This window comes from Dipteris shenzhenensis, chromosome 22, assembly GCF_047967505.1.
Source record: "Dipteris shenzhenensis isolate YYH24624 ecotype China chromosome 22, Dip_SZ_1.0, whole genome shotgun sequence".
Lineage (NCBI taxonomy): Eukaryota > Viridiplantae > Streptophyta > Polypodiopsida > Gleicheniales > Dipteridaceae > Dipteris > Dipteris shenzhenensis.
Window position 1 is genome coordinate 22,738,379 of NC_141617.1, and position 24,179 is coordinate 22,762,557.

General features: G+C 40.7%; 1 protein-coding gene across 1 annotated transcript in view; it reads left to right on the forward strand.

Moving 5' to 3' along the window:
• Window positions 1-24,179, forward strand: part of LOC147887884 (uncharacterized) — a 182,665-nt gene that overhangs the window by 106,976 nt on the left and 51,510 nt on the right. The gene's annotated exons all lie outside the window — the stretch shown is intronic.

Below are 24,179 nucleotides of genomic sequence, written 5' to 3' on the forward strand. Positions count from 1 at the left end.
TGCATGTACTATGCATCCATATGAGCAAATCTAGCCCAAAAGAAAATGCCAACTGCAATGGCAATCCAAAATTCCAATAAGTGCCAAATGGCTCAAGCATAAACACTGTCCACGGGCATATGCATCAACAATATCTCATCCAAGAGAGCATAACACTATCATTGCATCACCTGCAATGTGTCAAAGCTGTCCCTCAACATAAAATAGCATCCATGTGCAAAGCGTCCATAAAAATAGCATCCCACAAGGCAATTTGGGCCTATTAGCGCATCCAATAAGGATCGCAATGCATCCAAAAGGCATATAAATCATCCACTACAACCAACCCAATGCACACCATGAATGGGCGCACATGGCTCAAACTGCAACCAGAGTAATCTGCATAAGGTATGCTCAAGAAATCATGGTCCCACGGCAATGACCGCTACTGAAAATAGAACCTGAGATGCCTCAAAACATGGGCACCATTGCATAATTAGACACAGCAAGAAAATCTGCAAATATCTCTCTTTTGTTGGAACTCCAAAATCCCAACCGGTGAGTGAGAAATGGGAATCAACACTTATCCACTGCCATGTGGCATAAATCTAAGGTTTCAAAACCTTATAATGAAAAATGCATAACAGAGAGACGAAATCCAATACACACAGATCTATAACTCTGGAAATACTCCACCGAATCGCGCAAGAACTAAGAAGTAGGGGTTTTTGGGTGTCCGGAATGCACTGGGACATACGGTTTTGGAAACCGTGGTCCCAATCACTGGGTCCAACACTCAGACTGAAAAACGTTTTTGGAAACTGAACTGTTTGTAAACTCCACCGGAGACAAGCTCGAAAGCTCAAAGCTTGAATCTCGCTAACAATAACTCCAACATATTGGTGGTAGAAGGGCTAACATGGACAAGCTCATGGATACATATTCTTCCTTTGCGGCACTTTTGGATGCCAAGATCAACCACTCCAAGACTACAATCTTTGGCTGTGCAAGAGCCGACCCTCAACTGTGGATCTCTGATTATGGCTTTTTGCAAATCCTTTTGGATAGTATTTCTTAGTATGTAAGCTATCCATTAGGATTTGGAGTTACCATCAACCAAAGAATCGAGTGGAGCATTGAAAAAGTTCAAGCTAAATTTCATGAGTGGAAAGAGAAGAAGTTGTCTCTCCTTGGCCAAATTACTATTATTAAAATATCCTAGCAGTCACTATGGTATATGTCTAGAGTGCTTTGCCCTTCTTTTAGGCTAGCTTTGAAGTTGTGGGATATTAGCTAAGGACTTTATTTGGGAGAATAGCTAGCATTTTTTATCATGGGATGTGGCTTCCACATCAAAATCTTAGGGCGGTCTCGAGCTCTAAGCTTTTAAAGCAAAGGAAGATAGACTGTGTAGTAAATCAATCATGAGGCTACATACATCATAGCCATGGGATATCTTATCTAGACACTAGATTGAACAAGAAGACGTTTTAGCTAGACATTGGATCAAAGAGTGAGGCATTTTATGGATTGATAGAGGAAGTGCACAGTGGGCAAGAAATTCTTCTTTCTCTTTCCTTTTTAAAATTAAGTAGGCAAAAATTCTTACCAAGCTCATTCCAATGTGAAGAAAGAACCTTGGGCTATGCCATTAGCTTGGCTTGACTCAGCTTGGTGGGGTGACGACACCCTAGGTATGAACATATGGATGAATTGATGCTTGCAACACACTCAACTTGGTTATGCAAAATGTGGAAAGGTTATCTAGAATTAGTAGCATAGCTCTATGTCATAAGAAACCCTAGATAATAAATGGGTTGAGATTGTGGAAAGGTTGGGAGAGGGTAAGAGGTCACAACAACTAGAAGGGGTCCTAAAGAAAGGCAAGATATTTTATGCTAAAAGATTCCATTTAGTTCTTAGCAATTTGGAAAGAAGAAGTGACCTATGAGGAAAACTTAAAAAAGGCCCTAAGCTTTAACAAAAAGGGACTACAAATGCATGGAGATGTCTAGAACTAAAGAGATCAAAGGTGAATGCAGTGCATGAGATGAGACATAAAAATAAATTAAAAATCAAAGTGATCCAAAGACAAATTGATCTAGGGATAGAATAATTGACGGATAGAGTGGTCCAAGAATAGAGTGATCCAAGGGTTACATAAAATCAAGGGCCAAAGGTGGAAGTATAGTACTATGCTCTAATGAAGGGTCCAAACATTTTGACAAGGCATGTTAGCCTATCAAACTTATATGCTCAACCATCATTAGCTAAAAAAATTCTATTACATACACGGCTAAACATCAATGAAGATCTATCATAGGCTCATCAAGTAGCTAAAAATAAGAAGTCGAGATTCCAAAAATATACTTGAAAAGGCATATGTTGTCTCCAAGGCATGTGATTCTAAAAATATACTTGAAAAGGCATATGTTGTCCCCAAGCTCGGGGGGGTCACTCATCATATGTAACCCTATCACGTGAGTTCAATAGAAGGATATTTTTTATTTCTAAAATTTACAGAAATAAATATACATAAGGGACTATTTTAAATAGTTTTGGAAAAAATTTACAGATTTGTATAGAAAAGGGGTACATTTTATTAATGAAAAATTTTACAGATAAGGGATTTTAAATATAGGCCTTGAACGCACGTGATATTGAGGGTTTATACATAGTGACCCCCCTGAGTCCCCAAGGCATGTGAGCTATTGAATGCTACTGTTAGGATATATCTAAAATCTTGGATTCAGCCATTAAGTATGAACTATAATCTACAACCATAAATTCATGCTAGAACACTAAGGGTACCCATGTTGCTCTATGGCCCAACTTGATAATGTCAATTACATTTGGTCAAGAATGTCTCACTCCATAAATGTCCTCATGCTAAGGAATGAGGTACTAATCTAAAGTGGTGGTGATAACTAAACCCCAGCATGATGAAGTGCGACATAGCCGAGTTGATGGTAAAGTGTCATAATGAGACATCTATTATTCTATTGTGCTAGTGGAAACTAAATCCAAGGACATGACATACTCAATGTCACGTCACGTAAGGAGCTAGATGCATTAAGGCAAGTATCTCACATGCTGCTCGAGATGTGAGAGCCTTATATTGGCAAGTTATTTGAGAGTTATTTGCATATTTGAATGGCCACTATTAAACTTATGCTGAACGTCTATATCATCTATTGTGGCATAAATGGAGTCAAGTCCATCCATGAATGTGATATTTGTACATTACTAAATGTAGATTCTTTTGGAATAGATGGAAGAGCCTCATGCTCAGGACTTACCTAAAATTTGCATGATCAAAAAGTCGAGTGTGATCTATGCAAGCATGTGATAAATCTATTTTTAGAATATCATACCTTATGAATGGCATTATGCTAGATATTATTTAATGCTCTATGTTAGAGGTGTACCCATGTGCCACCTAGTGAGATTGTGGAGCAATGTGAACATTGGGAGCAACCATTGTGGGGCTTATGCTCCACCTACTCAATTTGAAATACTCCTTCTCAAAACAAACCATTTGTAAACCATGAATATGAGACTACTTATAACAAATGTGTAATCCAAGTCATGATGGAACAATGTTAAAGATGTGAAAGATCAATTCTATAATAATATGATAATAATGTGTTGGGAATAGCCAAGCGGCCATACAAGGCTGATGTATTACCAAAAGCCAAACAATATGACTTTACATGGGTCACATATGTAGTGCAAATAATTGTACAATTGTCTTGAATCGCAAAGCCACTCTATGAAGTATATCATTGATGTGATGAACCACCCACTATCAAATGTATTGAGAGGGTATGTCAGATGTATAGATGTGAACATTTATGATATATCCAAGGGGATTGACACCAAGAGGAACTAATCAAGTGTTTCAAGAAATGTCTCACTAGATTGATGGAGCTAGATATCCTCCAAGGCTATGCTAGTCTACAACTAAACTAGATGTTGATATGAGAAATGCAACAAAAGTCTTTATCTCCATTCATTTTATGTGTTAGTTTGAAGAGCCTATAATGGATGAAGATGTGGTTTTGATGAAGAGGTTTGTATTATTCTAAATTGTGTGTAATTGAAAAATTACATCTCTCTCTCTCTCTCTCTCTCTCTCTCTCTCTCTCTCTCTCTCTCTCTCTCTCTCTCTCTCTCTCTCTCTCTCTCTCTCTCTCTCTCTCTCGGAATAGGGGGTTTCCATCGAAGGGGAAATCACCTATTCCCATCACTGACCCAGGGGTATAGTACACGTATGCATGTTCCCTCTATGATGACCAGATGTAAACACTCCCAGAAATGTTCTCTATGCTCAGGTCCACCACCTATCATTTGTTCACCATAGAATGTACGGGCTGCACTTCGTCGATTACAAAATCGGAGAGCACAGGATGATGAGGGCCTACAAAATGAGCACTTTGCACATGCGAAGGAGGTCTTAGCTCTGGTGCTAGCGCCGATGTTCAAACAAGCTGTATGCACAGCTTCCCACCTGCTTGGAGCACCACCACTATTGTGCCAATACACAAAGCTGGGGACCCTATGGAGATTGGGAATTATTGAGCCCTTGTGATTGGCCATACTCTAGCCAAAATTCTATCCATCCCATGCAAATCTTGCTAAAACCCTAGTGTTTAGCTATGATGGGCCTATTGCTTAATAGAGTCCATATGCAAGAAATGAAATCTCACACCTTCAAGCCACCATCAGACATGAAATGAAGAGATGCAGAGAAGCTTCCAAGCATGTAGTGCAGAATAGACAATTACTAGAAGGAATTCACTGCTTTTGTAATTGGTCTCCCATGGGTAGGCCTCCCACTAGCATGTGCTAGATAAAAACCTTCCCTTGATATGGAATCTTGGAGCATTAGTTCAACAAAAGTATTTCCTTCCACGGACCCACTCTTCCAAGTGTGCCAAACCGGATTACCCTTCTGACTGAGCCAACTTTTCCCTTTCACCAACATGTGGTACACTTGATTTGTTGTACAGTGGACTATGTCTTCAGGCTTTCTAAATGCCTAATATAACCAAGGTCTCTTGGTGATCCACCTAAGGAGAGTCACTAAATGATGTAAGTCCATTCGTCACCTTTGCCCATAACTGTAAATAGCCACGAGGAACCTAGATGTATTGTTAGATTTTTTAGAATGACAATAAGTAGCCTCTATGAGGCAACAACGCATGAGAGATTCTCGCTAACTTGAATCAAGCCATTTGATTGATATTTGGCATCCTAGATTCTCACTAGGGGTAAAAAAGAATCTTAGATTCTCACTAATCCCAACCGAGCCATCTAACTAAATTTTGGGCTCTCAATGAATCTCTCACCCCCCCCCCTCTCTCTCTCTCGCTCTCTCTTCCCCCTCCTTAGTAGATAGCTTATTGGGTATTTGTGGGACTATGTAAATTTTATACTTGGAAGAGTTTGCAATAACCATTTCCATGGGTAGTGGCTAACCTCCTTGAGGTATAAGTTTTGGAGTCATGTGTGCTTTGCATGATTCCAATGGGTGGATTGAAATTTGCTTAGGGGGTTGGATTTGACCAAATCCTATTTGGTATCCTCATTGGAGAAATGGTACTACAATATCTAAAAGGCGTCCAAATGGTATTCCTCAATAGCATCTCACTCTCCTCCATCTACTTGATAGAGTAGAGAGGCTAAATAATAATCTTAGCTCTCTTAGTGGGATATTTTATTTGAACATGAAAGCAATATTTTGGGTACAATTAATATTTTAAAAGTGATACAATGTGGGAAGAAGTGGGAGGTATGATGGCAAAATTATCTATTAATAAATATACTCTAAATATAGAAGCTAGATTACTTTTTTATAGCCAAACCCTACGTAGTGGAATAACTTTGACAAAGGATATGTGTGCAAGAACAACTCAAAAGAAGAAAAAGATATTGAGTAATGAAGAAAAATAAGGATAGCCAAAGGTATAGAATATATATTGCACCCAAGTCAAAAACATGCAAAGGATAGCCCCCACATGTACCCAATACTTATACCTTTGTTGCTGCCTTAGCTACATAGTGGGATGTTGAAAATTTTCTCTAAGCTCCACATCATATGCATGCATAGCAGCCTCTTAATCTCTCTTATCTGATCCCTAGGGTGACAGGAAGTCCCTCCAAGGGACTTTTAGAGACCCCTAGAGGGACAAAAAAATAAGATTAGAAAGGAAGAAGAAGGGTAGTTGCTTTTTGTCGGGAAATAACGTCATCACCTCCTTATAGATTCAAGATACTTTGAATGCATGGTTCTCTATCAATGAGATTGGATTTAGCACAATGATAGAGAGAGAGAGAGAGAGAGAGAGAGAGAGAGAGAGAGAGAGAGAGAGAGAGGGAGGGACGGAGGGACGGAGCGACGGAGGGACGGAGTCAGAAAGGTATATTAATGTCCGAAAGGGCCTCGCAATCCTATGGGACAAAGTACAAGAGTATACCAAAAAAGGCCTCAAAGGGCTTGGGCAAATGGCGTGCTAGGGCCTTTGTTGAGTGCTAAACTTATCTACAAAGCTCAATAGCTTGAGCAAAATCAAGTATATAATAGATGTAGAGTGCTACCTCTAAAATCCTGCCTGTCCTAGTGCTCACTACCCCCGTGCCAAAGTCCCGAGTCCCTCAACCCTCTACTTCTAGAGCTCGGGATGTGACAAGCAGGTACAAAGGACAACAAGGGTCCTTCCACAAATAGTGACAAACCTCACAATGTTGTGATGCGTATGGAGATATGCCCCCGGAATGGAAGATACCATTGCACAATGGACAAATTGGACTCTAAGATACTGCAGCAGCGAGAGAGAGAGAGAGAGAGATGTAATTTTTCAATTACACACAATTTAGAATAATACAAGCCTCTTCATCAAAACCACATCTTCACCCATTATAGGCTCTTCAAACTAACACATAAAATGAATGGAGATAAAGACTTTTGTTGCATTTCTCATATCAACATCTAGTTTAGTTGTAGACTAGCATAGTCTTAGAGAATATCTAGCTCCATCAATCTAGCATAGCCTTACTCAGGTTTAGCCGTGTATGTAATAGAATTTTTTTAGCTAATGATGGTTGAGCATATAAGTTTGATAGGCTAACATGCCTTGTCAAAATGTTTGGACCCTTCATTAGAGCATAGTACTATACTTCCACCTTTGGCCGTTGATTTTATGTAACCCTTGGATCACTCTATTCTTGGACCACTCTATCCGTCAATCATTCTATCCCTAGATCAATTTGTATTTGGATCACTTTTTAATTTATTTTTATGTCTCATCTCATGCACTGCATTCACCTTTGATCTCTTTAGTTCTAGACATCTCCATGCATTTGTAGTCCCTTTTTGTTAAACCTTATGGCCTTTTTTAAGTTTTCCTCATAGGTCACTTCTTCTTTCCAAATTGCTAAGAACTAAATGGAATCTTTTAGCATAAAATATCTTGCCCTTCTTCAGGAGCCCTTCTAGTTGTTGTGACCTCTTAGTCTCTCCCAACCTTTCCATAATCTCAACCCATTCATTATCTAGGGTTTCTTATGATATAGAGCTATGCTACTAATTCTAGATAATCTTTCCACATTTTGCATTACCAAGTTGAGTGTGTTGCAAGCATCAATTCATCCATATGTTCATACCTAGGGTGTCGTCACCCCACCAAGCCGAGTCAAGCCAAGCTAATGGCATAGCCCAAGGTTCTTTCTTCGCATTGGAGTGAGCTTGGTACGAATTTTTGCCTACTTAATTTTAAAAACGAAAGAGAAAGAAGAATTTCTTGCCCACTATGCACTTCCTCTATCAATCCATAAAATGCCTCACTGTTTTATCCAATGTCTAGCTAAAACGTCTTCTTGTTCAATCTGGTGTCTAGATAAGATATCCCATGGCTATGATGTATGTAGCCTCATGATTGATTTACTACACAGTCTATCTTCCTTTGCTTTAAAAGCTTAGAGCTCGAGACCCCGGCCTAAGATTTTGATGTGGAAGCCACATCCCATGATAAAAAATGCTAGCTATTCTCCCAAATAAAGTCCTTAGCTAATATGCCCACAACTTCAAAGCTAGCACTACTACACACGCATCCTATTGCGACATTTACGTACCGATGTTTAGCGCCCGCTTAGCGCTAATCATCGCTATAAAAGTCGGGTTTCGCAAATCGTCGCTATATAGCGACTTTTGTCAAAAGTCGCTATATAGCGACCTTTAAAAGTCGCTATATAGTGACGTTCTTAAAAGTCGCTATATAGCGACACTGAGACAAATTATTATAGCGACTTTTTACAGAGAGGTTTTTTTTTTTTTTAAGGCCTTAAAATTTAGTTTTTTCCAATGAAAAAATACTTTAAATTTTCATACATGTTTGAGCTCATAGAAAATAAAAAAATGAGAGCATGTACATCAAGCCTTTGAAGCTCATATATTCATGTCCAAGTTTGAGATGAGAAAAATCAAATAAGAGCATTTACATCAACTGTTTCATCTTGAGCCCAGTCTAAGGCGCCAAGCAAGTCTATCTCCAACTCTATACCGAGTTGATCTCCTATATCATCATCGTAATCTAGTATCGTACGTTCACCTAAAAGTATTTGATCATCTTCTTCAATAAAGCTTAAGTGTGGTGATTGATCTTGATGATTGTTGTCTTCCTCGTCAATATCGTGATCTCCATCCTCCTCCTGTGCGATGTCATTATGCGCATCTTCCTCTTGCCTCATATGGTGATCTACATCTTCTTCGCTAGATTCATCAATTGGATCCGGCATTGGTAGTGGCATCTCCATATCCACATCTCGATCTTCAAAAATCTGCTTACTTCGTGGTGCAACTTGGATCACGTACCACCATCTTGGATCAGAACGATCCGGATGAAAAACCACCTATATTGAAGATGAAAAATCACGTGCCAAATGTCGTCAATTATATATATATCAATGGACTTTAAAAATGAAAGCTTCGACTAATTAAATCATTAGTATGCACCTGCTCACAGTGCTCGGGAAGAACAAAAGTATCACTTTCATCGGTCCAATGTTTGGTGGAGTCTATTGCAAAGAGACCGCTACTATCTTTTCTCACTGTCGCATGGGGACCGTTGTAAGTAGTTCTAAACCATTTTACATCAAGAATGAAAATAGTAAATCGTCTGAAATCAATTTCATAGATGTCGCGTATGGTTCCACAATAATCCAACTGTGAGGAGAGAAGATTGGTATCCGAAGCACTTGCTCGGCTATCTTGTGTGAAGTTAGCCATGACTCCACAATCATACATGACTCTCTTTGAATCGATGCATTCCACGCGAAAATGTCCTCCATATGACCATAATGCACTGTACTTTTTGTACTGTAAAAGAGCATCATTAAAACAATGAAGATGCACCTATTTTATAGCATATATTGCCACAAATAATTACTTAATTACGTCAAGAGATAAGAAACTTACATGCACCATACATCCAGATGAATACATCCAGATGATAACTCCTGCTCACGCTCGTTTATTGTCTCTCCATCACGTTCGGCTTTACGTACAGCCAGTTGTAGCCAATCAAGTGACATGTGAGTAGGGAGAAGAGCCAGATCTCGTGGATATGGTTGTGATCGCCTGTACATTACTCTAAATCTCGTCCTTGCATTTATTCTTTCTGCTTTGGCCACTTCATATCTCTCAATCCACTTCTGCATCTCAGGGCTATTGAGGATACAAAACTTATTGAATTTCTCCATTTGCTCTTCGCTCATCTTTCTTTCAATCCCTTTTCCTTGGGGGACCTCGCCAATGATGCGATCATCATCCTTGTTGTGCCAAGCTTGCGGCATATCAGGATCCGTGGATGCAAGAAACTCTGTGATATATACTAATGACTCTTGCACAAGCCATCCCTCTGCCATGCTTGCTTCTGGTCTTGCTCTTTGTCTTACAAACCCCTTTAAAGTTTTCATAAACCGCTCGAGAAAAAACATCCATCGATTATGAACGGTACCTGCTATAGCCACCTCATCAACTATGTGCACAAGCAAGTGGACTTGAGTTGTCATAATGCTTGAGGGAAAGTGCTTCTCAAGCAAGCATACGGCTTCGATGGATTCCACCCTAGCCTTCTCGATGCTCGATATAGAGATCTCTTTTTGAGATATCCACCTATTTCACATGTCCATGCATATGTAAGATATTTGAGATATCCACCTATTTCACATGTCCATGAAGAAAATACATAATGCGAATTGATAGTAAGCATACCTCACAATACCACAAATCTTGAATATAGCATTTCTAACATCTTCTTGTAAGCACCCTTTTATTGTAATTGGAAGGATGAACTATCAAAGCAACAATGAAATCATGTCAACAATATAACATAATAATAATTACGCTAATGCATCACTTTTATCAGTACACTAATTCTACCTAGAATACCTGTAAGACCTTGTGCCAATCATGGGACTTGAGGCCACTAAGCTTATTGTCCTTTGAAAATGCTCCTTTCAAGCAACGCATGTACCCTGTCGGTGTTTGAAAAGAGGCAATGTCTGCCTTGATCGCTGCCTCCTCCCTCGTAGAGAGGATCCACGTTGCTTTCGGGAGGACAACTTTTCCTGAAGCATGCACTTGGGGCCACAAACGAGACATCCTATTCATAGCACGCAAGTCTTCTCGCACTCCTCTCGAGTCCTTGGAACCAACCAAGTGTGCCCAAATGGTAGCCCCCACATTCTTAAAGATATGCATGGGATCCAAGAGATGATTGATTTGTAACTGACCCCAATAAGGAAGCTCGTGAAAGATCAATAGCCTCTTCATACCAGAAGGAGGTTCCTCTCCATTCTCCCTCCAAGCTTGAATCCAATCACTTGCTTTCAAATATGATGGTGGTGGATCAAGCTGACCTCCACGTGCGAGATGGTCGAGCGGAAGGTATCGAGCATGACCTTCATAAACATTTTTCCTCATATGTTTGGAGTAGCGTGCAAGCGATTTCAGAGCAGGTCCACAAACAGGACAAGAATGGTACCCACTTGTAACAAGTCCTGCACGCGTGCATGAATATCTCAGTACAAGACATACGTGCAAAAGAGAGTTAAAAAAGCATAATCCCTGATTGTACACGTAAAGACATAACCACGTACCTGCGCACTCTCCATATCCTGGGTAGTCATGCATGGTCCACATCAAGATACCCCTGACCAAAATATCATTGGTATGCCTAGGAGCTCTGGAAATATCAAAGACCTGCACTCCTCTCCATAATATCTGTAACTCCTCTATCAAAGGTGCCATGTACACGTCCATGTCTTTTGACCTCATTAAGGCCGAGACACTTGTATCCGACCACCCATACTGTACTTGTAGATTCAAGATTGAGAGACAAGCACGTAGTTTAGACATCCTAGCACCCTCGTACAATTGTGTTGATTGCAACTCTCGCATTTTGACCTCAGACTCTGACATCACATGTACGTGGGATGTAGTGCCCCTAAAAATGGAATCCATCATGTCGACCATACCCTCATCGTCATCCGGGAGACTATAGTCTTGTTGAAAGTGAGAAGGTATATGTGTACCCTCGTCACCCTCCTCATCCTGTCATAAGCTCATTCGTGTAAATATAAGATCTTCTATTTCCGGGTATACAATAAGATTGCGAACTTAAATAGCTTTGACTTACCGATGATCCATCAACATGTGCAACACCAACGGGGGGTACTGGTTCCGGCTCCTCCCCATACATCCGCAAGTGGCGCATGATAATACGACGTTGATGTCGTACTTCTCGCTTGCAATGAGTGCAATGACAATATAACCTCTCCGTAAGCCACTTCGTGCTCCCGGGCGTTGGCGCATCATCGGATGAGCTTCCACTCGTCCCTTCCATCTACACTTATAAAACCACAGCATAAGCATGAAGAGGAGATATTGACAATTATAAGCATAGCATGTTTAATTTGAGCTTCTCTTGAGGCCATATAAAAAGAATGACGTCGCTATATAGTAAGGATTGAAACAAAAAATCCTATATAGTAAGGCTATATAGTAAGAGGAGATATTGACAATTATAAGCATAGCATGTTTGAGCTTCACTGGAGGCCATATTAAAAAAATAAACAGTAAGCGTCGTTATATAGCGACGCTCTGTTATGTCGCTATATAGCGACGTTTTTAATTTAAAACGTCGCTATATAGCGACGTTTTAGCATGTTTGAGCTTCACTGGAGGCCATATTAAAAAAATAAACAGTAAGCATCGCTATATAGCGATGCTCTGTTATGTCGCTATATAGCGACGTTTTTAATTTAAAACGTCGCTATATAGCGACGTTTTAGATTAAAATCGTCGCTATATAGCGACGAATAAGCGTCGTTATATAGCGACGCTGTGGGTTAAAACCCGAAACGCCGAAACGCGCGGCGTTTTGCTCAATCCATTCCTAATCTCTCAAGTAAGCAACCCAAAATCTCCTCCCACCTATTTTCGACGACCTCCCATCTATTCCAAGCAACCTCCCACTCTATTTTCCACTCCTCACCCTTCTCCTACCTCTTGTACTCCCTCTCTCTCCTTTTTCCCTCTTTGGTTTCCAGAAAGAAAGTTCTTCAAGAGGTGAGTTTGTTTCAACAATGTAGGTTGTTTGTTTGTTAACTTTGGTTTTGTGAGTGTTTCTACTTGTATTGCTAAAGCTGTAAACTAGTTTTCATGCTTGATTTGAAAGCATTGAAACAAAAAACGAGATTTCAAGAAAGAAAGAAAGAAAACTCACCTCTTCTTTCTGTATTTCTCTTCCTTCTCTTTCTCCTTGTCTCATCAATCTCCTCCTTTCCTTGTCTCCTCAATCTTCTCTTTCCTTGTCTCCTTTCAAGAAGTTGCTTTTGTAATCTCCTCTTTCCACTAACATCTTATTTGAAAAAATGGGTTGTTTTCTCTCTTTTGTAGGGCCAGTCCACTACACCGAGCGGGACATACTCTCTCTTTTGTGGGGCCAGTCCACTACACCGAGCGGGACATACTTTTACAGGTAAGTGCTTCCTCTTCTTTCCATTTAATATTTTTGTTATTTGCATTGGCCTGCAGCTAGCGCCTTAAGCGCTAGCTGCAGTGATGGGCGTAGGAACCCTCTCTTCCCCTCTCTCTCTTTCCTTCTTCCCCCTTCTCTTTTTCTCCTTTTTCCCCCTTCTCTTTTTTCCCTCTTCTCTTATTCTCTCTTTCCCCCTTCTCTCTTTCCCCCTCTCTCTTTTCCCTTCTCTCTTTCCTTTCCCTCTTATTCTCTATTTCCTTTCCCTCTTATTCTCTTATGCTTATGCTTCTCTCATTCCCCCTTCTCTATTTCCCCCTTCTCTTATTCGCATAAGCTCTTTTTTCGCATAAGCTCCAACATGAGCATGAGCTTATGCTTATGCTTATGCTTGTGCATAAGCATAAGCATTAGCTCATGCGTATGCTCATGCATGAGCATGAGCTTATGCATAAGTTTCCGCATAAGCTTAAGCATGAGCTTATGCGTGAGCTTATGCTTATGCTTATGCATGAGCATAAGCATAAGCATAAGCTCATGCTTATGCTCATGCATGAGCATGAGCTTATGCATAAGTTTCCGCATAAGCTCCTTCTCTTTTTCCGCATAAGCTCCTTCTCTTTTTCCGCATGAGCATAAGCTCCTTCTCTTTTTCCGCATGAGCATAAGCATGAGCTTATGCTTATGCTTATGCATGAGCATAAGCATAAGCATAAGCATAAGCTCATGCTTATGCTCATGCATGAGCATGAGCTTATGCGTAAGTTTCCGCATAAGCTTATGCGGAAATAGAGAATGAGAGAAGCTTATGCTTCTCTCATTCTCTTTTTCCTTATAAGCTCCTTCTCTTTTTCTGCATAAGCTCCTCTTTCTCTTTTTATGCATAAGCTCCTTCTCTATTTCCGCATGAGCATAAGCTCCTTCTCTTTTTCCGCATAAGCTCCTCTTTCTCTTTTTATGCATAAGCCCCTTCTCTATTTCCGCATGAGCATAAGCATGAGCTTATGCTTATGCTTTTTCTTAAGCATAAGCATAAGCATAAGCTCATGCTTATGCTCATGCATGAGCATGAGCTTATGCATAAGTTTCCGCATAAGCTTATGCGGAAATAGAGAATGAGAGAAGCTTATGCTTCTCTCATTCTCTTTTTCCGCATAAGCTTATGCGGAAATAGAGAATGAGAGAAGCTTATGCTTCTCTCATTCTCTTTTTCCGCATAAGCTCCTTCTCTTTTTCCGCATAAGCTCCTTCTCTTTTTCCGCATGAGCATAAGCTCCTTCTCTATTTCCACATGAGCTTATGCGTGAGCTTATGCTTATGCTTATGCATGAGCATAAGCATAAGCATAAGCTCATGCTTATGCTCATGCATAAGCATAAGCATAAGCTCATGTGGAAATAGAGAAGGAGCATAAGCTCATGCTTATGCTCCTTCTCTATTTCCGCATGAGCATAAGCTCCTTCTCTATTTCCACATGAGCATAAGCTCCTTCTCTATTTCCACATAAACTTATGCATGAGCATAAGCTCCTTCTCTATTTCCACATGAGCTTATGCGTGAGCTTATGCTTATGCTTATGCATGAGCATAAGCATAAGCATAAGCTCATGCTTATGCTCATGCATGAGCATGAGCTTATGCGTAAGTTTCCGCATAAGCTCCTTCTCTTTTTCCGCATGAGCATAAGCATGAGCTTATGCGTAAGTTTACGCATAAGCTTATGCGGAAATAGAGAATGAGAGAAGCGTATGCTTCTCTCATTCTCTTTTTCCGCATAAGCTCCTTCTCTTTTTCCGCATGAGCATAAGCTCCTTCTCTATTTCCGCATGAGCTTATGCGTGAGCTTATGCTTATGCTTAGCATAAGCATAAGCTCATGCATGAGCATGAGCTTATGCGTAAGTTTCCGCATAAGCTCCTTCTCTTTTTCCGCATGAGCATAAGCTCCTTCTCTTTTTCCGCATGAGCATAAGCTTGAGCCTATGCTTATGCTTATGCATGAGCATAAGCATAAGCATAAGCTCATGCTTATGCATGAGCATGAGCATGAGCTTATGCGTAAGTTTCCGCATAAGCTTATGCGGAAATAGAGAATGAGAGAAGCTTATGCTTCTCTCATTCTCTTTTTCCGCATAAGCTCCTTCTCTTTTTCCGCATGAGCATAAGCTCCTTCTCTTTTTCCGCATGAGCTTATGCTTATGCTTATGCATGAGCATAAGCATAAGCATAAGCTCATGCTTATGCTCATGCATGAGCATGAGCTTATGCGTAAGTTTCCGCATAAGCTCCTTCTCTTTTTCCGCATGAGCATAAGCTCCTTCTCTTTTTCCGCATGAGCATAAGCATGAGCTTATGCTTATGCTTATGCATGAGCATAAGCATAAGCATAAGCTCATGCTTATGCTCATGCATGAGCATGAGCTTATGCGTAAGTTTCCGCATAAGCTCCTTCTCTTTTTCCGCATAAGCTCCTCCTTCTCTTTTTATGCATAAGCTCCTTCTCTTTTTTCGCATGAGCATAAGCTCATGCTTATGCTCATGCATGAGCATGAGCTTATGTGGAAATAGAGAATGAGAGAAGCATAAGCTTCTCTCATCTTCTCTCATTCTCTATTTCCGCATAAGCTCCTTCTCTTTTTATGCATAAGCTCCTTCTCTTTTTCCGCATAAGCTCCTTCTTCTCTTTTTATGCATAAGCTCCTTCTCTATTTCCGCATAAGCTCCTTCTCTTTTTCCGCATAAGAAGCTTATGCGGAAATAGAGAACGAGAGAAGCTTATGCGGAAATAGAGAATGAAATAAGCTCCTTCTCTTTTATGCTCATGTTTTTGCATATGCGAAAATAGAGAATGAGAGAAGCTTATGAGAATGAGAGAAGCATAAGCTTCTCTCATTCTCTATTTCCGCATATGTGGAAACATGAGCATAAGCTCATGCTCACCCATGAGCATAAGCATAAGCTCATGCGGAAAAAGAGAAGGAGCTTATGCGGAAATAGAGAATGAGTTTCCGCATAAGCTTCTCTCCTTCTCTTTTTCCGCATAAGCTCCTTCTCTTTTTCCGCATGAGCATAAGCATGCGGAAACTCATTCTCTATTTCCTCATTCTCATTCTTTTCTTTCCTTTCCATCTTCTTTCCCTCTTCTTTCCCTCTTTCCTTTCCCTCTTCTTTCCTTTCCCTCTTCTTTCTTCTTGCCTATGCCTATGCCTATGAGAATGCTCATGTTTGTTTTTTGTTTTCTGTTTTCGTGTTTGTGTCTATGTTAGACATGGGATCACGTCGCTCATCCGACGAGTACGGACAGCCTCGTAGGAGGAGAGCTCATGATCTATATGCTCCAGAGGACTTTGATTCCTCTCAGGCGACTACCCCGAGGACTACCCCTGGTCCGACTGCTCTCGGTCCTGGCACTGTGACTACCCCTGGTCCGACCCCTCTTCCACGTAGCACTGCGACTATCCCTCAGGGAACTCCTTTGCTAGCCGCGCATGGCTTTGTCGGGACTCCCGACGAGTTTGTAGCGCAAATGAGCGATGAGGAGGCAGCGAGATTCTTCTCTCTGCTCTCTCAGAGGACCTCCGCAATTCCTTCCCCTACATCGATGGGTGGACGTACTGCCCAGCCATCCCCTCGCGCCCCTTCGACCGCGGGATCATCACCTACGCATGCCTCCCGCAAGGGAAGGAAGAGTAGGATGGGCGGCTCATGTTGTGCTGACTCAGGAGATGTAGACGAGTCAGCCAAGCCCCACTCTTCCAAGTGTGCCAAACTGGATTACCCTTCTGATTGAGCCAACTCTTCCCTTTCACCAACATATGGTACACTTGATTTGTTGTGTACAGTGGACTATGTCTTCAGGCTTTCTAAATGCCTAATATAACCAAGGTTTCTTAGTCATCCACCTAAGGAGAGTCACTAAATGATGTAAGTCCATCCCTCACCTTTGCCCATAAGTGTAAATAGCCACGAGGAACCTAGATGTATTGTTAGATTTTCTGGAATGACAATAAGGAGCCTCTATGAGGCGACAACGCATGACAGATTCTTGCTAACTTGAATCAAGCCATTTGATTGAATTTTGGCATCCTAGATTCTCACTAGGGGCAACAAAGAATCTCAGATTCTCACTAATCCCAACTGAGCCATCTAATTGAATTTTGGGCTCTCAATGAATCTCTCCCCCCGCCCCCCCCCCCCGCTCTCTCTCTCTCTCTCTCTCTCTCTCTCTCTTCCCCCTCCTTACTAGATAGGTTATTGGGTATTTGTGGGACTGTGTAAAATTTATACTTGGAAGAGTTTGCAATAACCATTTCCATGGGTAGTGGCTAACCTCCTTGAGCTATAAGTTTTGGAGTCATGTGTGCTTTGTTGAGATATCGAGCTCCACTTGTGTGCATTTGTCACCGACTTGTTAGCTGCAAATGCGATTGGTACACTGCCCATGAATAATAGCTGGATGACAGCTATCTTTATGTACACTCTAGTTAGTGGCTCAGCTAGTATGCCACCTTAGTTAGCTGAGTTTGGTTTGAGACCCACATATAGGATTCATCTATTCCTTTGTACTTAGAGTTCTTTTGGCTTTCACAACTAAGAAGAGGAAAATTGTTTTCAGCCTCCACCTTTGTGTGTATTCCCCCATTGTGTATGTGAGAAAGCCACAGTGAGACTCCTTCCTTCTCTCGCACTCTCTTTACATGGTATCAAAACTCGGTTCGTGGTAAGGAGCTCAAGAAAGCAAACCAAGTTCACGGTGTCTTGGTAAGAGGATCAGTGTTGCTTTCCTTTTTCGAGTTTGGGAGCAAATCTCTGCAGGTAGCACAGCTGAAAAGTGCAAGAGTGCACTCTCTCAGATTGGGACATCGTTCGCGGTGTGGTGAGAGGGCAGTATATGCTGCGGGGCCATTTCGGGGCCATTTTGAGGCCCGTTTTGATTCGAGGCCATTTCAGGGCCCTTTTTTTATTCGAGGCCATTTCGGGGCCCGTTTTGGTGGTGGAAGTTTTCCGCAGGCACTCAGAAAAGTGCCCTGTTTTTGTTGTGCGACCACTATTCTACAGGTCGGTGAAAAGTTATCGCAAAAATTACATCGTATGCCTGTGCGCAGAGATATTGGGAGTGACAGAATCATTCTTATTGCCTGTTGATGCAAAATCGTCACTAGGAAGTGACTGTGTGGTCAAATACCACTTTTGGCAATTTCTCGGGGGGGTCACTCATCTTATGTAACCCTATCACGTGAGTTCAACAAAAGGATATTTTTAATTTCTAAAATTTACAGAATTTAACTTACATAAGGGAATATTTAAAATGATTTTAGAAAAAATTTACAGATTTGTATAGAAAAAGGGTACATTTTATTAATGAAAAATCTACGGATAAGGGATTTTACAAACAAGCCTTGAACGCACGTGATATAGAGAGTTTATACATAGTGACCCCCCCGAGGGCAATTTTGCAGATTTGCCCTTGTGAGGTAGAAGTTGTGTTTTTTGCAGTGACAGAATATTTTTGCAGTGTTCTGTAATGGCGTCTGATGCTCTTTCACAGATTGTCACTGAAAAGCTTGACAAGAACAACTTCCAAGCATGGAAGTTTAGAATGATGATTTTCCTTATGGGAAAAGGCTATTGGGAGTTCATTACTGGAGCTGAAGAAGAACCAGTTCTTCCTAATGTTCCCAATCAACAGGAAATGCAGGCATTTAAAGGCTAGCATGAGAGAGCCATAAAAGTTATGTACTGGCTGTCTATCAGTATTTCAGATTCTATGGTTGTGCATATTCAAGATGCAAGCACGCCGAAGGAGGCGTGGGATACTTTGACAAAAATGTATAGCACAAATATGCAAGCCAGAAAAATGCAACTCAAGCAGGAGTTGCATAATGTGCAGAGAGAAAATATGAGCATCAATGACTACCACATGAATGTGAAGAAGATTGCAGATGCACTTGCTTCCATTGGGTCGCCAATGGAAGATGATGATTTAGTTTCTGTGACCTTGAATGGTCTAGGAAAGGATTATGCACAGTTCCGGACATCCATTGCCATCCGTGAGAATTTGGGGAGTTAATTTCTCTTCTAATTTTTGAAGAGTAGAGAAATGGTGGTGCATATTCTTCAGGAGGACCTTCAAAAGAAACTACCTTCTACTCAAATGCCAGAAGAGGTAGAGGCAGAGGTAGAGCAGGCCGATCTGGAGGCTGTGGCAGAAATTAGAATATGCAGCAAATTCAAGAAAACCAGTCCTATGGAGGAGGACATGGTAACTTTAGAGGCAGGGGGAGCCAAAGAGGTCGTGGGGATGGCAGAGAGGCCAAAATGCAAACTTGAATGCTACTACTGTGGTAAAATGGGTCATATGGTTAAAGACTGCTATAAAAAGCAGAATGACATCATGACTAGAAAATTGCAGCAAGGCAATTATGCATCCTCTAGTAGACAGGGTGATGACAGAAATGAGCATCTGCTTATGGTGCACCACATGACCAATTCTGTGACAAGTGCAGAAGAAAGCAATGATGTGTGGTATGTTGACTCAGGTGCATCAAACCACATGACAGGTCATGCAGAATGGATGCAGGATGCAAGGAAAATGGAAAGACCAGGATTTGTGGAGACTGATGATGATACTGCACATCCTATCATGCAAATTGGTAAAATTTCTTTGTCTATGCAGGATGGGAAAACGAAATACTTGTCTGATGTATTTCATGTCCCGAATATCACCAAGAACCTGGTTTCTATTGGTCAAATGGTTGAGCAGGGCTTGCAGGTCAGATTTAATCCTCATGGATGATTTGTTAAGGATATGAAAAATAAAGGTCGCTTGATAGCAAAAGGGAAGAAGAAGGGCAGGATGTTTACATTGGATGTGGACATGCCTGAATTGAGTGCAGCAATGTTTGCACATGGGATCAGTGTATTTGCAGATACTAATATTTGGCATAAACGCATTGGTCATGTTAATGTACAGCGACCTAAATTAATGCACACCCAAAATATTGTTGCAGGATTGCCTAAGTTAAAGGTTGCAAAAATGCATATAAGGTATGTGAAGCCTGTCGATTCGGTTAACAGGCAAGGAAATTCTTAGACATGTTCAAGAGAGTAAGAGGCCATTAGAATTAATCCACTCTGATGTGTGGACTACTAAAGCTACATCTATTGGAGGTTGTCATTATTTTATCACTTTTATTGATGACTACAACAGAAAAGTTTGGGTGTATTTTATGAAAAAGAAAAGTGAAGTGTTTGGTCATTTCAAAGCTTTTAAAGCTATGGTTGAAAAAGAAACAAGCCTACAAATAAAATGCCGAAGGTCAGATGGAGGGGGAGAGTACCTCTCAAATGAGTTCGCAAGTTTCTTGCAGGAGCATGGCATAAAGCAGCAATATTCATGCAGTCATACCCCCCAGCAAAATGGGACTTACAGAAAGGAAAAACAGGCATATTGGAGAGGTATCTCATGCCATGCTCAACGAAAAAGACCTGCCAAATTATTATTGGGCTGAAGCAGTTGCTATAGCAGTTTACATAATGAAAAGGACTCCCACTACAGCAATACATGGCATGATGCCAGAGAAGAGGTATACTGGTAGGAAACCAGATATTTCTCATTTGAAAGTTTTTGGTTGCATTGCCTATGTTCATGTGCCAGATGATTTGAGATCCAAGTTGGATCCAAAAGTTGAGAAGTGCATCTTTATTGGTTATTCTCAGCAATAGAGAGGGTATAGATGCTATAACCCTTCTACTCATAAGTTTACAGTGAGTAGAGATGTTGCTTTTGATGAGATGAGCAGCTGGTATAAACCAGTAAATGTGATTAATGATGTAGATGCACAAAATGATAATGCTGCATAGAATTCACAGCAGCAATCACAAAATATTAGTGGACCTGTAGTGTCCTCTACCAATGGTTCACATAGTTCGCCCTGGACAGGCAGATTGAGATCAGGAGGATCTCCTCAAAGCAATGCAGATACTGGTATGCAGGTATCATGAAAAGGAAAAGAGAAAGTAGATCAGCCCATGGTTGATGTGAATGCAGGTCACTCTTATGTGGATGGTGAATCTAGTGGCTCAGAATAGAGCCTTAATGATGAGTTGGGTATTCCTTCTATTGTTACACCTGAAGTGAGGAAGACCAGGGATGTTTTGAGAGCACCTGATAGTGAGCCTATTTTGCACAAGTCTACCAAAGCTACGTATCCTATGGATAGGCTGAAATATGATGGATTTACAGCCATTCACTATGCCTATATGGTCAAAGTGATACAGCAACCAGAACCCACTTCTTTTGACTCGGGGGGGTTACTCATCATATGTAACCCTATCACGTGAGTTCAACAAAAATATATTTTTTATTTCTAAAATTTACAAAAATAAATATACATAAGGGACTATTTAAAATAGTTTTGGAAAAAATTTACAGATTTGTATAGAAAAGGGGTACATTTTATTAATGAAAAATTTACACAGATAAGGGATTTTAGAAATATGCCTTGAACGCACGTGGTATAGAGGGTTTATACATAGTGACCCCCCCCAGTCTTTTGAGCAAGCCATGGGAAAAGAAAAATGGGAGAAAGCCATGGATGAAGAAATGGATGCCTTGGAAGCAAATGCTGCATGGGAATTGGTGCCTTTCCCTAAAGACAAGAATGCAATTGGCTGCAAGTGGGTTTATAAGTTGAAGCACAATGCAGATGGTTTTGTGAACACATACAAGGCAAGATTAGTTGTCAAGGGGTATGCACAGACATATGGCATTGATTATGAAGAAACATTCAACTTGATTGCAAGGATGGCAACCATAAGAGCAGTCATTGCTATGGCTACATCAAAGGGATGGTCTTTACATCAGATGGATGTAAAGAATGCTTTCTTGCATGGTGATTTGCAAGAAGAGGTCTATATGGAGCAGCCACCAGATTATGTTCATGCTGTTCACCCTGAGTTTGTTTGCAGGTTGAAGAAATCCTTGTATGGCTTGAAGCAAGCACCCAGAGCATGGTTTGACAAGATAGGACAGTATCTTGTCACTATTGGTTTTTAGATTTCCAAGGCAGTTTTCTCACTTTATGTGAGAAAAACAGAGAAAGGTATTATGCTGCTTGTCATTTATGTTGATGATTTGATCATCACTGGTGATAGTGATGAAGATATCCTTCATGTGAAAATGCTATTGAAGCAGAAGTTTGAGATGAAGGATTTGGGAGAGCTGCGTTACTTCTTGGGCATTGAGGTGATTAGATCCACAAGTGGGATATGGCTCTTGCAGAGGCAGTATGGATTGGACATGCTATCCAAATATGGGATGACAGGCTGTAAGCCTATTTCAATTCCTTTGGAGCAAAATGTGAAGCTGAGTGCAGATGCAGGTGAGCTTCTGGAAGACCCTACTATGTACAAACGCATAGTAGGAAGTCTGATTTATATGACTATTACCAAGCCAGATTTGAGTTATGATGTTGGTTTGGTAAGTCAATTTATGCAGGCTCCAAGGAAACTGCATTTGGATATGGCTAGACGCATACTAAGGTATGTGAAGTCCACATTGCAGTATGGACTATTTTATGAGACTGGGGTTCAAATACAGTTGCATCGATACATTGATGCTGATTGGGCTGGTAGTATTTCTAATAGACGATCTACTAGTGGATATGTGTTCTCTTTTGGGAGTGCTGCAGTCACTTGGAGCAGCAAGAAGCAACCTACAGTTGCCTTGTCGAGCACAGAGGCTGAGTACAGGGGTGCAGCAATGGCTACATGTGAGGTAGCTTGGTTGGATAAGCTACTTTATGATGCATCAAGGGCCAGTTGTCATTTATTGTGACAACATGAGCAGTATACACTTGGCAAATAACCCAGTCTATCATGCTAGCATGTGAGGTAGCTTGGTTGGATAAGCTACTTTATGATATGCATCAGTCTACAGATGGGCCAGTTGTCATTTATTGTGACAACATGAGCAGTATACACTTGGCAAATAACCCATTCTATCATGCTAGAAAAAAGCACATTGAGATGCATTATCACTATCTGTAGGAGAAGGTTCTAGTAGCTTTTATTGATCTAGTTTATGTCAACACACAGGATTAGGTAGCTGACATATTCACGAAGGCATTGGGCATAGAGAAGCTGCGCAAGTTCAAAGACATCCTTGGTGTGCAGGCATTGGGATTGAGCTTGAGGGGGAGTGTTGAGATATCGAGCTCCACTCGTGATATGCCAGGGTGACCATTGTGCATTTATGTCACCAACTTCTTAGTTGTAGATGCGGTTGGTACACCGCCCATGAATAATAGCTAGATGATAGCTATCTTTTTGTACTCTAGTTAGTGGCTCAATTAGTATGCCACTTTAGTTATCTGAGTTTGGTTTGAGACCCACATATAGGTTTCATCTATTCCTTTGTACTTAGAGTTCTTTTGGCTTTCACAACTAAAAAGAGGAAAATTATTTTTAGCCTCAACCTTTGTGTGTATTCCCCCATTGTGTATGTGAGAAAGCCGCAAGTGAGACTCCTTCCTTGTTTCCCAATGATTCCAATTGGTGGATTGAAATTTGCTTAGGGGGTTGGATTTGACCAATTCCTAAGTGGTACCCTCATTCGAGAAATGGTAGTACAATATCTAGAAGGTGTCCAAATGGCATTCTTCAATAGCATCTAGCTCTCCTCCATCTACTTGATAGAGTAGAGAGGCTAAATAATAATCTTAGCTCTCTTAGTGGGATATTTTATTTGGTCATGGAAGCAATATTTTGGGTACAATTTATATTTTGAAAGTGATACAATGTGGGAAGAAGTGGGAGGTATGATGGCACATTTATCTATTAATAAATATACTCTAAATATAGAAGCTAGATTACTTTTTTATAGCCAAACCCTACGTAGTGGATTAACTTTGACAAAGGATATGTGTGCAACAACAACTCAAAAGAAGAAAAAGATATTGAGTAATGAAGAAAAATAAGGATAGCCAAAGGTATAGAATGTATATTGCACCCAAGTCAAAAACTTGCAAAGGATAGCCCCCACATGTACCCAATACTTATAGCTTTGTTGATGCCTTAGCTACATAGTGGGATGTTGAAAATTTGCTCTAAGCTCTACATCCTATGCATGCATAGCAGCCTCTTAATCTCCCTTGCCTGAT